The sequence below is a fragment of the Primulina huaijiensis genome, chromosome 7 (genome assembly GCF_012295235.1).
Source record: "Primulina huaijiensis isolate GDHJ02 chromosome 7, ASM1229523v2, whole genome shotgun sequence".
Taxonomy (NCBI): domain Eukaryota; kingdom Viridiplantae; phylum Streptophyta; class Magnoliopsida; order Lamiales; family Gesneriaceae; genus Primulina; species Primulina huaijiensis.
Window position 1 is genome coordinate 13,945,532 of NC_133312.1, and position 14,286 is coordinate 13,959,817.

Sequence of the window (14,286 nt, forward strand, 5' to 3'; positions counted from 1 at the left end):
CTTCTTTAAAATTATTTTCAGACTCAAAATTTTCTATTGAAAAAACTTCAGATTGTTAAGTTTTCTTCTTGTATATTTTCTTCCACAATTGTTTCAATTTCACTATCATATTCATTTTCATCAATACTTGGTTGTTTACATAAATTGAACACATTAAGTTCTAGAGTCATATTTCCAAAAGACAATTTTATTATTCCATTTCGACAATTAATTAAAGCATTTGAAGTTGCTAGAAATGGTCGTCCCAATATTACTGGAATTTCATTATGTACTTCTATTGGTTGTGTATCCAAAACAATAAAATCTACAGGATATATGAATTTAACAACTTGAACCAACACATCTTCTACAATACCTCTAGGTATTTTGATTGACCTATCCGCCAGTAAGAGAGTAACAGAAGTGGATTTTAATTCTCCAAAATTAAGTTTTTCATAAACTGAATAAGGAAGTAAATTCACACTTGCTCCCAAATCTAACAAAGCTTTTTTAATTTTATTTTCTACAATAATACATGAAATTGTTGGACAATTAGGATCTTTATATTTTAAACTAGAATTATTTTGAAGAATAGAACTTACTTGTTCAGCCAAGAATGCTTTCTTCTTCACATGCAATTTTCTCTTCACAGTACATAAGTCTTTTAAAAATTTTGCTTATGAAAGTACTTGTTTAATAGCATCTAATAATGAAATATTTATCTTTACTTGTTTAAAATCTTCATAGATATCAGAATCATTTTTTTGTTTTTTAGGATTTGTAAATGCATGAGGAAATGGTGGAGGTTTATTTGATTCATTTACTATTTCAGATGATTTATCATTCAACATATTATTTTTAGAATTTAAGGTATCATCATTCTCAAAAGTATCAGGATTATCATCCTTACTATTTGATTTTAAATGATCTTTGCTTTCATTACTATATGGATCATTAACTATTTTACCACTTCTAAGGGTAATAACAGATTTTATTTGATCAATTTTTTGATTTTTTAATTCTTGATTTTGATTTTTAGGATTAGGTTGAGGTTGAGAAGGAAATTTTCCTTTTTCATGAATATTAAATGCAGATGCAAATTTTGCAAGAGTTTCTTTCAAATCAGTCATAGATTGATTGTTTTGAATATTGATAGATTCTTGCTTTTAGATAATTGCATGAATTACATCTTCAAAGTTTTTTCTTTGAGGTGTAACATAAGGAATATAACCTTGATGATTTTGGTTATATTGAAAATATTGTTGTGAGGATTGTGCATTATTATCATTCCTCCAACTAAAATTAGGATGATTTTTCCATCCAGGATTATATGATGTTGAAAAAGGATCTAGTATTGGTTTTTTATAATTGTTAACATAATTTGCTTGTTCATGGAGACATTCTTTAAATGAAGATAATGTTGGACAATCTTTTGTAGCATGATCATGTGTATCACATATATGACAAACAATTTCTTGAATACTTTTTAATGGACCACTCTTTTTCATTTCTAATGACTCAATTTTTCTTGCTAAAATGCAAGTTTAGCTTGAATATCTATATCATCTTTAAGATTATAGATACAACCTCCATTTGTTGAATTATTGATTTTAGTTGTTGGTGGTTCTATTGTGCCTATATTATCCCAATTTTGATCATTTTCTGCTAATGAATCCAAATACTCCATATTTCATTTGGGTTTTTATCTTCAAAAGTTCCATTACACATGAATTATATCATTTGCCTATCTTTAGGTATTAGACCTTCATAAAAGTGAGAAACTATTCTCCATGTTTCAAAACCATGATGTGGGCATGTATTAAGTAATTCTTTATATCTATCCCAACATTGATAAAATGTTTCTCCTTGTTTTTGAGAAAAAGTAGTAATTTATCTTTTAAAAGAGTTTGTTCTATGGGAAGGAAAAAACTTTATGAGAAATTGTTGTTGCATTTCTTCCCATGATCTTATTGAACTTGATCTCAAATTTTGTAGCCATGTTTTAGCTTTATCTTTTAAAGAAAAATGGAAAAGCTTTAATCGAACTATATCCATGCTTCAATTTTGATCATTATAAGTGTTACAAACTTCCTCAAATTCTCTTAGATGTAAATATGGATTTTCAGAATCTAAGCCATGAAAATTTGGTAAAAGTTGAATAATTTGATGTTTAAAGTTGAAATTAGATGCATCAGGAGGAAAAACTAAACAAGATGAGGCACTAGTTCTAATAGGGTTCATATAGTGCTTAAGTGTTCTTAATTGATCATATTCTTGATTATTATTATTGTTATTATTATTATTGTTATCATTATCTTGATGNCTAAACTCCTTTATCAACTAAAACACTAAATTATAAACCAAAACCCTAGGCTTCTAAAGACTCATTTTGACCGAAAATTACACACACACCACAAACAAATTTTCGAAAGTTTGAGAGCAAAAATTCAAGGTTGTTCGTCGCCCGTTCGTTCCTCTTCACAACCCACGCCGATGATTAAATATTCGAGCGTTTTAAATCATATTATGCATGATTTATGTTTTAAAGCATGAAAAATGTTTATATCATATTATTTAACATTTGAATGATTATTTTTCAAAGTTTTGAGGTTTCTATACAAATATGAATCGTGTTATGATTCCTAAGGACACATTGCCAATATGAGACGTTAATGAGTCGTAAAAAGAGACGTTCCACGGAGGAACGTAGGCTGTAACCCTGCATGGCTAAGGGACACGATCACTAGGGTTTTTAAGGGCTTGTTGGCCATGATGGTTCGAATATGGGTTCGGCTAGGAGGGTAGCGCATCTGGGTTCGGCCAGTCCATGTGCCAGGGCTCTTTTAGCGCATCTGGGCTCGGCCAGGCAATGGGCCAGGGCTCGGCCCGGCCATGGGCAAGGGCTTGTAGGCTAATTTTAGGGGCCAGGAAGAGTTCTAGGCTTGCTTGAGGGACGGCTAAGCAGTTGGTGGCTAGATGGGAGCCCTAAGGGCATGATGGTGAGTGCGCACCTCGTGTTCGAGGCAATGAGAAGAGCGCATGGTGTAGGTTTGAACCAGAGGGTCTTAGCGGTCTGGAAGGGGTGGATAAGGGTGAGGGTACGAGTGGCTAAGCGTCGGTGGTCTGCTGGTCCAAGGGAAAAAATCTGCAAGCTTCGCGTGATGATGATGGTGTGCGCGTGGCTGGTCCTGGCTGGCTGCGGCAGTCTAGGCGTGGTTCAGAGGGGTCCAGGAGAGTAGGCCAGGGTCTTGTCAAGGTATGGCCCAAAGTGGCTCTCAGGTGGCTCGGGGATTTTTCTAGGCGATATGGGTTCTAGGTTGTGAAGAGCTCGGCTATGGCGTAGCGTGAACAGTGGCTCGAACCGTGGTTCACGGGGGATGGAGTTTCAGAGGATGGATCCGAACGATTTTGCTGGTACTACTGATCCATTTATGGCTGATGAAACTTAAAATTAATAATTTATTATATGTCAAAACCTCTATTTTAAAATTTAAGTTTCATTAAAATTATAAAATTATGTTATTTTAGTATTGTGTGTTTATATTTAAATGTCTTACTAAATATGTTTTATTTTCAGGTTTTCTACGTATTGGTAAGNATCACCTCCATTTGAATTTTCTAGCTTGAGTTATCATTATCTTACCAATACGTAGAAAACCTGAAAATAAAACATATTTAGTAAGACATTTAAATATAAACACACAATACTAAAATAACATAATTTTATAATTTTAATGAAACTTAAATTTTAAAATAGAGGTTTTGACATATAATAAATTATTAATTTTAAGTTTCATCAGCCATAAATGGATCAGTAGTACCAGCAAAATCGTTCGGATCCATCCTCTGAAACTCCATCCCCCGTGAACCACGGTTCGAGCCACTGTTCACGCTACGCCATAGCCGAGCTCTTCACAACCTAGAACCCATATCGCCTAGAAAAATCCCCGAGCCACCTGAGAGCCACTTTGGGCCATACCTTGACAAGACCCTGGCCTACTCTCCTGGACCCCTCTGAACCACGCCTAGACTGCCGCAGCCAGCCAGGACCAGCCACGCGCACACCATCATCATCACGCGAAGCTTGCAGATTTTTTCCCTTGGACCAGCAGACCACCGACGCTTAGCCACTCGTACCCTCACCCTTATCCACCCCTTCCAGACCGCTAAGACCCTCTGGTTCAAACCTACACCATGCGCTCTTCTCATTGCCTCGAACACGAGGTGCGCACTCACCATCATGCCCTTAGGGCTCCCATCTAGCCACCAACTGCTTAGCCGTCCCTCAAGCAAGCCTAGAACTCTTCCTGGCCCCTAAAATTAGCCTACAAGCCCTTGCCCATGGCCGGGCCGAGCCCTGGCCCATTGCCTGGCCGAGCCCAGATGCGCTAAAAGAGCCCTGGCACATGGACTGGCCGAACCCAGATGCGCTACCCTCCTAGCCGAACCCATATTCGAACCATCATGGCCAACAAGCCCTTAAAAACCCTAGTGATCGTGTCCCTTAGCCATGCAGGGTTACAGCCTACGTTCCTCCGTGGAACGTCTCTTTTTACGACTCATTAACGTCTCATATTGGCAATGTGTCCTTAGGAATCATAACACGATTCATATTTGTATAGAAACCTCAAAACTTTGAAAAATAATCATTCAAATGTTAAATAATATGATATAAACATTTTTCATGCTTTAAAACATAAATCATGCATAATATGATTTAAAACGCTCGAATATTTAATCATCGGCGTGGGTTGTGAAGAGGAACGAACGGGCGACGAACAACCTTGAATTTTTGCTCTCAAACTTTCGAAAATTTGTTTGTGGTGTGTGTGTAATTTTCGGTCAAAATGAGTCTTTAGAAGCCTAGGGTTTTGGTTTATAATTTAGTGTTTTAGTTGATAAAGGAGTTTAGAGTTTAAAGTTTCTAGGACTCTAGTTTTGAAAATAGTTAGGCCCATTAATTCTAGGTAAATTAGGCCCATCAAGATCCAATTAAATATAAAATAAAAGTTTACAAAAATTGTTTTAAAAAATAATAACTTTCGGGCCCAAAAAAATTCTTCGTTCATCTAAAATCGACTTCCTGGATAAAATAAGGTTCGACTCATCAAATAATTTAGACTCCAACATTTTTAGAAAATTTACTTCCTATTAAACTAATGCCACAGTATACTGGGTGGTACAAAACTGAACTGACCGGTAACTGGCGACCGGGTGAAGTGATAATCCCACAATGGTACAATGGCCACAAGCAATATCACATAAATCTCAAAAATGAATAATTTCTATTTTTATGCACGTATATAATTAAATAACGTAATTAAATGTCCTGTATTAATTTTACAAAATGAGTTGGATCGTTCCCAGGCTCGCTGCGACTTAAATTTAACATGAAAAATATGCAATTGATTTTTCTTGACCAAACTTTGTAATTAAATCAAAAAATGAAACAATTACGCCCACTGACTTAGTATTTAATCATGACTCCGAACCAACCAGAACCAACACCAAACCAACGTTTAGTCATGATTAAAATACTCTTAAAAATGTTGAAATAATGCTCCTAAATTTACAGTACTCGAAATTTAGTGAATGGAGGCCAAAACGTGAAACGCTCTTTCGAGAGTCACTTTGGCACATTGCACCGTAAATTCTCGTACGACCTCTAAAATGATCCGAATCACAAACGGCCAAAAAATTGACCTTTCTAACTCAATGAGGCACTGTCCAGTCCAAGTCCATAGTCCAAAAGCCAACCAAGAACTCAAACGAGCCTCTGAACCAAAGCACCGACTAGCTGTCCCAACATACAGCAGCATGCTTGCGTTTCCTTGCGTCATTTTCGAGGCTACCGGCCATTGGGGCTTGAACCTTAGACCAGAACCTCTTGCCAACATCCTAAGGGAAGGTTGGAACCATGGCTAAGGGCCCAAGGTCAGCCACAATTCGAACCATACCAAGAAACTATCGAAATGTCCCACCCGAGAGCAATTCTGTGCGCGTGGGGTGTTGCTACGCTTCTTGCTGTCATGGACAATTCCAGTGGCCATTTGGTTGACCATGGAACAATTTAGACATCAAGAAGTATGGTATGAACCGTGGCTATGGGCCAGAGGCCAACCAAGATTCACACCACACCACTAAACTCGAAAGTTACAACACCAGAATTCGCAAGGGGCGAAGGGGTTGTGGGCTGTTCTTGTGTTTTGATTTAAAAACCGATTCACCATGGACCAAGCCTCCAAAAAGCCAACTTAGTCACGTCTTAGACATGATAGGAAAGTGTTCTAACCATGGCTATAGGTTCTTATGGCAGCCAAGATCAGAAACTCTCCTTGACAGCAAAACAGAACATTTTTCGAAACTCAAATGGCATGAATGAAGAGTTGCTGTCATTTTCGGTTTCTAGCATGCATGGGGCTTGTTTAAATGGACCAACATGGTCTTGACACACCCTAGTATGTACGCAGCCTTGGAAGCCTGGAATCGAACCAACACCTGAAACCATCGAAACAAAGCAAAGGCGTGAAGTGTTCAAGAAGGCAAGAAAATTCTGTACATGGTTCGAAAGTTGCTGTCATGCATTTTGATTTTTATGGTTAATGATCGTGCACAAGGGATGTTAAAATCAGTATATGACTTGATTGAGGAGTAAATAAAAACATATACATGCCTGGATATTTTTGTTTTGAAGAAAACAAAAAGAAATACACGATGCGGCGCGGAGGAGACGGAGTGCTTTTCCTTCTTGTTTGCTACTCGATTTGTTCTCCTATTTTCTCACGGTTTTCTCACGATTTTTCCTCTCTGAAATGCTCTGAATTTCTCTCAAATTTCGGTAAAGAGGAGGGGGAGGGAATGGCTAGAAGATAGATGGGAAAGTTGACAAGATAAGGGAATGAAATGATCTTGCTATCTTTCTAGTGGTGAGATAAGGAATGCTTAGGATATCACAATATTTTTGAGGGATATTTTGAATGTATTTGATCGACCAATTAGTCTAGGAACAAGAAAAATTGCTTAATTAAATTATTTGATTGTGATTTAAAAGTGGGGAGAATATCTACCTAGGAAAATTTAAGGGGAAGATAATAAAGAATGAGTTGTCCAACTAATTAAAATCTTTTGAAATAAGGGATGACCGATTTTGAGCTTGCAAAAATAAGGGAGAATATTGCTTAATTGTTTAATTATTGAGGATTAAAGTTGAGGGATATATCTCCCAAAAATTGGGTAAGAAAAGGACCAAGTGAAAGATAAAAAAAAAAGAGTTGACAAATTAATTAAATCACATAGGGTTGGCCGAAATTTTTAAATAAAAAATGGAGGAGAAATATTTCTTAAATCTTGTATTTTAATTCTTTAGAGTTTGATCTACCCATTAAATATTTTAGTGAATAAATAAATTAATTAAGGAATACCATTATCTTGCATGCATGGATAATTCTTTAAATTTAAAGATAAATTTACTATCATGTTAAATTATAATTTCTTAATTAAAATAAGTCTAGATTAACTTATTTCAATTGGTCACATATTTTATTTTAGGCTTTTAATTAAATTATTGAACCTAAAAGAATTCATTTACCACTTATCTCTAATTAATTAAATGATTCCCCTAAATTTCTTTTACAATAAATTAACTTATTATTTTTCTTAAATAAATTCTAGGAATATTTTCTTAATATTAAAATTTACCTCTTTACTCCAACTCCGGTCCGGCCTCACTTATTTAACAAAAAGGTAGCAACTAAACTGCTGCATGAAATAAATACATTTAACGAAGAGAATTTACAGACTCATGAAATAAAATCATTTTAATTTAAATACTAAGAATTATGCATGACTTATACGTAGTCTAATTTACGGGTTCTACAATCCTTCCCCCCTTAAAAGAAATTTCGTCCTCGAAATTAAAACTCACCGAATAACTCTGGGTACCGGCTTCTCATCGCGGGCTCAGACTCCCACGTAGCTTCCTCCTCTGAATGGTTAAGCCCTTTGACTTTAACTCGCTTAACCAGCTTGTTCCGAAGCTTCTTTTCCTGTCTGTCTAGCATCTGCACTGGTCTCTCCTCATAAGACAGGTTCGGAGTAAGCTGCAACGGCTCAAAGTTCAGGACATGCGAAGGATTTGCCATATACTTCCTCGGCATAGAGACGTGGAACACATTGTATACTCCGACCAGATTCGGCGGAAGAGCAACACGATAAGCTAGCGTCCCAACTCTGTCGAGGATCTCAAATGGTCCAATGAATCTCGGACTGAGCTTCCCTTTCTTCCCAAATCGCATGACACCCTTCATAGGTGCTACTTTCACAAAGACACGGTCGCCCACGGCGAACTCTAAATCTCTCCTCCGCTGGTCCGCATAAATCTTCTGTCGACTCTGAGCAGTCCTCATCCTGTCACGGATCTGGGCTACTACATCGACAGTCTGCTGAATAATCTCTGGACCCAACTCGGCTTTCTCTCCTACCTCATCCCAATGAACATGAGATCTACACTTGCGACCATATAATGCTTCATACGGAGCCATTCCTATAGACGACTGAAAGCTGTTGTTATAGGTGAACTCCACTAACGGCAAGTTCGACGCCCAACTCCCGGAGAAATTGATAACACAAGCACGGAGAAGATCCCCCAAAATCTGAATAACTCGCTCTGACTGCCCATCTGTCTGAGGGTGAAAAGCTGTGCTGAACAGCAACTTCGTACTTATCGTCGAATGCAAACTCTTCCAAAATGAGGAAGTGAATCTGGGGTCTCTGTCAGATACGATAGAAACTGGAATACCATGAAGTCGGACTATCTCCCGGATATACAACTCTGCATACTGAACCATGGTGAAAGTCGTCTTGATAGACAAGAAGTGCGCTGATTTGGTAAGACGATCGACAATCACCCAGATAGCATTAGATCCTCTGACTGACTTCGGTAAGCCGGTCACGAAATCCATGGTAACATTCTCCCACTTCCACTCGGGGATAGGGAGAGGCTTGAGCATACCTGCTGGTCTCTGATGCTCTGCCTTCACTAACTGACATGTCAGACACTCGGATACAAAACGTCTGATATCCTTCTTCATTCCTGGCCACCAGTACAATAACTGCAGGTCTTTGTACATCTTCGTACTCCCTGGATGAATAGAGTACAGCGACATATGGGCTTCTGATAGAATATCTGATCGGATAGAATCACTGCTAGAAACCCATATCCTGTCTCGATATCTGACAATACCGTCACTAACTGAATACAAGGCACTGCCCTTGGCCTCATCTCACTGCTTCCACTTTGCCAACTGCTCATCTGCTGGCTAACTACTGCGAATACGGTCAAGGAGAGAAGACTGGATTGTCAAGGTGGATAGACGGGGAACTCTACCTTGGGGATATGCCGCTAGATCAAACCTCTGCATCTCAGATTGAAGAGGTCTCTGAATCGTCAGATGGGCCATCACTGCAACCTTCCTGCTCAATGCATCCGCGACTACATTAGCCTTACCCGGGTGGTAGCTAATGTCACAAACATAATCTTTCACAAGCTCCAACCATCGCCTCTGACGCATATTCAGCTCTTTTTGCGTAAAGAAATAATTGAAGCTCTTATGGTCGGTAAAGATCTGGCACTTCTCTCCGTACAAATAATGCCTTCAGATCTTCAAAGCAAATACAACGGCTGCCAACTCTAGGTCATGGGTAGGGTAATTCTTCTCATGAGTCTCCAACTAACGAGAAGCATATGCTATCACCTTCCCATGCTGCATCGATACTGCGCCAAGACCGAGCTTCGAAGCATCGGTATATAGAACAAACTCGCCGGGCCCTGATGGCATGGCCAAAACTGGTGCTGAGATAAGCGCTTGCTTCCACGTATCAAAGCTCTTCTGACAATCCTCGCTCCACACACATTTCACATTATTCTTGGTCAATGCTGTGAGTGGAACTACGATGGAAGAAAATACCTGAATGAACTTTCGGTAATATCCTGCTAAGCACAGACAACTGCGGATCTCAGATGCATTTTGCGGCACAACCCAGTCTCTGACTGCTGCAACTTTCGCTGGGTCTACCTCAATACCACTGCTAGAAACAATGTGGCCTAAGAACGCCACCTTCTCCAACCAGAATTCGCACTTACTAAACTTTGCGAATAACTTGTGCTTCTACAAGGTCTGCAACACTGTGGTCAGATGTCTGCTGTGATCCTCTTTATTCTTCGAGTAGACGAGAATGTCTTCTATGAACACTATCACAAATTGATCAAGATACGGCTGAAATACGCGATTCATGAGATTCATGAAGATCGCTGACGCATTCGTCAAACCGAACGGCATCACAACGAACTCGTTGTGGCCATAACGAGTCCTAAAAGCAGTCTTCGAAACGTCAGCATCTTTCACCCTCAACCGGTGATAACCGGAACGCAGATCAATCTTGGAGAATACCGAAGCTCCCTGCAACTGGTCAAATTGATCTTCAATCCTCGGAAGTGGGTATTTATTCTTCACTGTAACCCTGTTCAACTCCCGGTAATCGATGCAAAGTCTCATAGAGCCATCCTTCTTCTTCACAAACAAGACTGGCGCGCCCATGGTGAAAAGCTTGGGCGAATGAACTCCTTGTCAAGAAGTTCCTGAATCTGCTTCTTAAGCTCTGCCATCTCTGTTGGTGCTAGTCGATACAGTGCTTTTGAGATCGGTACAGTACCTGGCATAAGTTCAATAGAAAACTCCACCTCTATCGGGTGGCATACCAGAGACATCTTCAGGAAAAACGTCTAAGAAATCTCTAACAATCAGAACATCTGCGGCTAACTGACTGGGTGTCTCGGGGACAGATATAAAAGTTGCTAAAAACGCTCGACACACTCTATGCATGAGCTTCCTAGCCTGGACATAAGGAATAATGCACGTAAGGGAAAGTACCTGTCCGGATCAAATAAGAACTGTGTCATCCCAGGAGGTTGGACTAGAACAGATCTCCGCAGGAAGTCTATCAACACTCTGTTCCCCAATAGCCAATCCATGCCTAATATGATGTCGAACTTTGGCATCGGCAAGACAATCAGATCCACATAAACAAGGTTGCCATGAAGCTCCAGATCTATGTCTCGGATCACATTGGTGGCTGTCATCTCCTCTCCGAAGGCAGTACCACTGAGTAGGCTACATCTAGTCCAACGGTCTTAACTTTGAGAAAATTCGCAAAAACCTCAGAAATAAATGAGTGAGTAAACCCTAAATCTATCAGGGCTTTTGTAGTTGAGCCAGCTATGAAAATTCTCCCTGAAAGGTTATAACACTAGGCTGAACCCATTAATCACAAAACTAACTTATAGACATGAAAAGGCCAAAGTTCTTCTAACTTAAATTCCTCAAAAATAATACTGAGTAGAGCATGCAATCCTATCGCAATACTAGGTTCAAAACCTGCCCCATAACATTAAATCCCAAATATAAATTTAAAGCTTAAAGGTACCTGTCATAAGCATGGTATCGGGGTTCATCTCCGCTGCATGGAGAGCAAATACCCTGTCTTGGGTAGGCAGATTCCTCTGAGGGCACTGCGGTAGCACGTGGTCTGGGCTACCGCACTTATAACACTTCCCAGAGCCATACATACATACTCCAGGATGGCGGCGTGAGCATTTAGGACAGATCGGATGCTCAATAGGCTTAGGGACTGCGCGTCCCTGCTGCTGCTGCTGGTGGTGGTGGCCTCTGTTTCTGGGCGGGCCATGGAAAGGCCTCTTATTCTGCTGCTGATGCTGCTGAGGAGGAGGGCAGTGCGGTACCTGGGTTGCTCGCTTGCCCTGGCGGTCTCTCTCGATATCCCGCTGATCTTGCTCTGCGGCTAGAGCTCTGGAGACAACGATCTGATAAGTAGTAGGGTCAGATACCCTAACATCACGGCGCAAGATCGGCCGTAAACCCACCAAGAAATGCATTAACTTGGCCTTGGAATCATTCGCGATCAGGGTTACAAAATGACAACCCCTCTCAAATTTACGGATGAACTCCGTAACAGTCAAATCTCCCTGTCTCAGGCTCATGAATTCCGTGGTCAACCTGGTGCGCACTTCCTCAGTAAAATACTTGGAGTAGAATACCTCCGTGAAACGCGCCCAACTCAGTGTAGCCACGTTCAGGGCTACTGATGCTCCTTCCCACCATAAGCGGGCATCTCTTCCGAATAAATAGGAGGCGCAACGAACTCTGTCCGCATCTCCAAGCTCCATAAACTCGAAGATAACCTCAAGGGACTTGATCTAGCCCGCGGCAATCATGGGGTTTGTCGTCCCTGAAAACTCCTTAGGACGCATCTTCATGAATCTCTCGTTGACAGCCTCAGGCCCTGTCGGCCTGGTCGCCACAGCATTGTTCCCCACAAACTGTGCGAAGAACTGAGTCATCCCAGCTAGCATCTGGGCATTCATATCTTGTGGAGGGGGTGGAGGTCCGTGCCTCTCTTGCCTTTGATCCTCACCGTCCTCATGACGGTGCTCAGCATCACCTCTCGGGCGTCCAACCTGGCGTCTAGGAGGTATACTGTTCCATATATAACCCATACATAACCAACATGCATAATTCCATAATTTATTTAAATGTAAATAAATACTGAACAATTAAAATCTGAACGTAAAAATACTTCATGAGAACATGCAGTTAAAATAATTTCAGCTTTAAATAAAATGCATGAATGTAAAACTTACAGACTGAAGACGTGACTTCGTGAGCTTCTCGAGGTCAGTAGTAGTGCAACCCTTTACAAGAACATAGGCTCTGATACCACCTATAGAGGCCTCTTAATTCGTACTTGAAAATTTGCGGAAAAATTTAAAAATTTTCTCTTTAATTAAATAAAATGCCTCATTCATAAATAGACTGATAAATAAAGTTAATGTTCAAAAATAGCAGCGGAAGTAAATAATGTTGCAAAACGACAGCTTAAAATAATTCATTATAATAAAATGAGTTTTCGCCTAAAATAATAAATGAACTGATAAATGAGGTCCTCGGGTCCCACTACTGCCGACTCGAGCTGGCTTACTGGTCCCCGCCCTCGGTTCCTACATCATCAGTACTTACAACAATCAAGTCTAGTGAGTCTAAAGACTCAGCATTCATATATCGTAAATAACAAGTAAATAGATAATAATAAAATTGCATGCGAAGTGAAAATATCATGTCATGAGGAATTATAGTATTTGCATAACAGAACTGTAAATATCTTATCATGGATAATTATAAATACGTGCATCACTGAACTGAAAATCATAAGTGAACTGTTAGCCCAATAGAGCTCTGCAATAAAGTATCCTGGATGATAGTTTTGTTGAGATTATGTTCTATGCAAGTGGCCCCATGAACTGCACTGAACTGAACTGAACTGACCGGTAACTGACGACCGGGACCGGTAACTGACGACCGGGTGAAATACTAATCGTCTGATCAGACTAATGCCACAGTATACTGGGTGGTACAAAACTGAACTGACCGGTAACTGGCGACCGGGTGAAGTGATAATCTCACAATGGTACAATGGCCACAAGCAATATCACATAAATCTCAAAAATGAATAATTTCTATTTTTATGCACGTAATATAATTAAATAACGTAATTAAATGTCCTGTATTAATTTTACCAAATGGGTTGGATCGTTCCCAGGCTCGCTGAGACATAAATTTAACATGAAAAATATGCAATTGATTTTTTTTGACCAAACTTTGTAATTGAATCCAAAAACGAGACAATTACGCCCACTAACTTAGTATTTAATCATGACTCCGAACCAACCCGAACCAACACCAAACCAACGTTTAGTCATGATTAAAATACTCTTAAAAATGATGAAATAATGCTCCTAAATTTACAGTAGTCGAAACATTTAGTGAATGGAGGCCAAAAACGTGAAACGCTCTTTCGAGAGTCACTTTGGCACATTGCACCATAAATTCTCGTACGTCCTCTAAAATGATCCGAATCACAAACGGCCAAAAATTTGACCTTCCTAACTTGATGAGGCACTGTCCAGTCCAAGGCCATAGGCTAAAAGCCAACCAAGAACTCAAACGAGCCTCTGAACCAAAGCACCAACTTGCTGTCCCAACATACAGCAGCATGCTTGCTTTTCCTTGCGTCGTTTTCGAGGCTACCGGCCATTGGGGCTTGAACCACAGACCAAAACCTCTTGCCAACATCCTAAGGGAGGGTTGTAACCATGGCTAAGGGCCCAAGACCAGCCACAATTCGAACCATACCAAGAAACTATCGAAAAGTCCCACCCGAGAGTAATTCTGTGCG

General features: G+C 39.9%; 1 non-coding gene across 1 annotated transcript; it reads left to right on the plus strand.

Moving 5' to 3' along the window:
- The first annotated feature begins 1,777 nt into the window (after positions 1 to 1,777).
- LOC140981905 (small nucleolar RNA R71) lies at positions 1,778 to 1,888 on the plus strand. The gene has a single exon (XR_012176178.1). It is a non-coding gene; the product is annotated as a small nucleolar RNA R71 (small nucleolar RNA).
- The last annotated feature ends 12,398 nt before the right edge of the window (positions 1,889 to 14,286 follow it).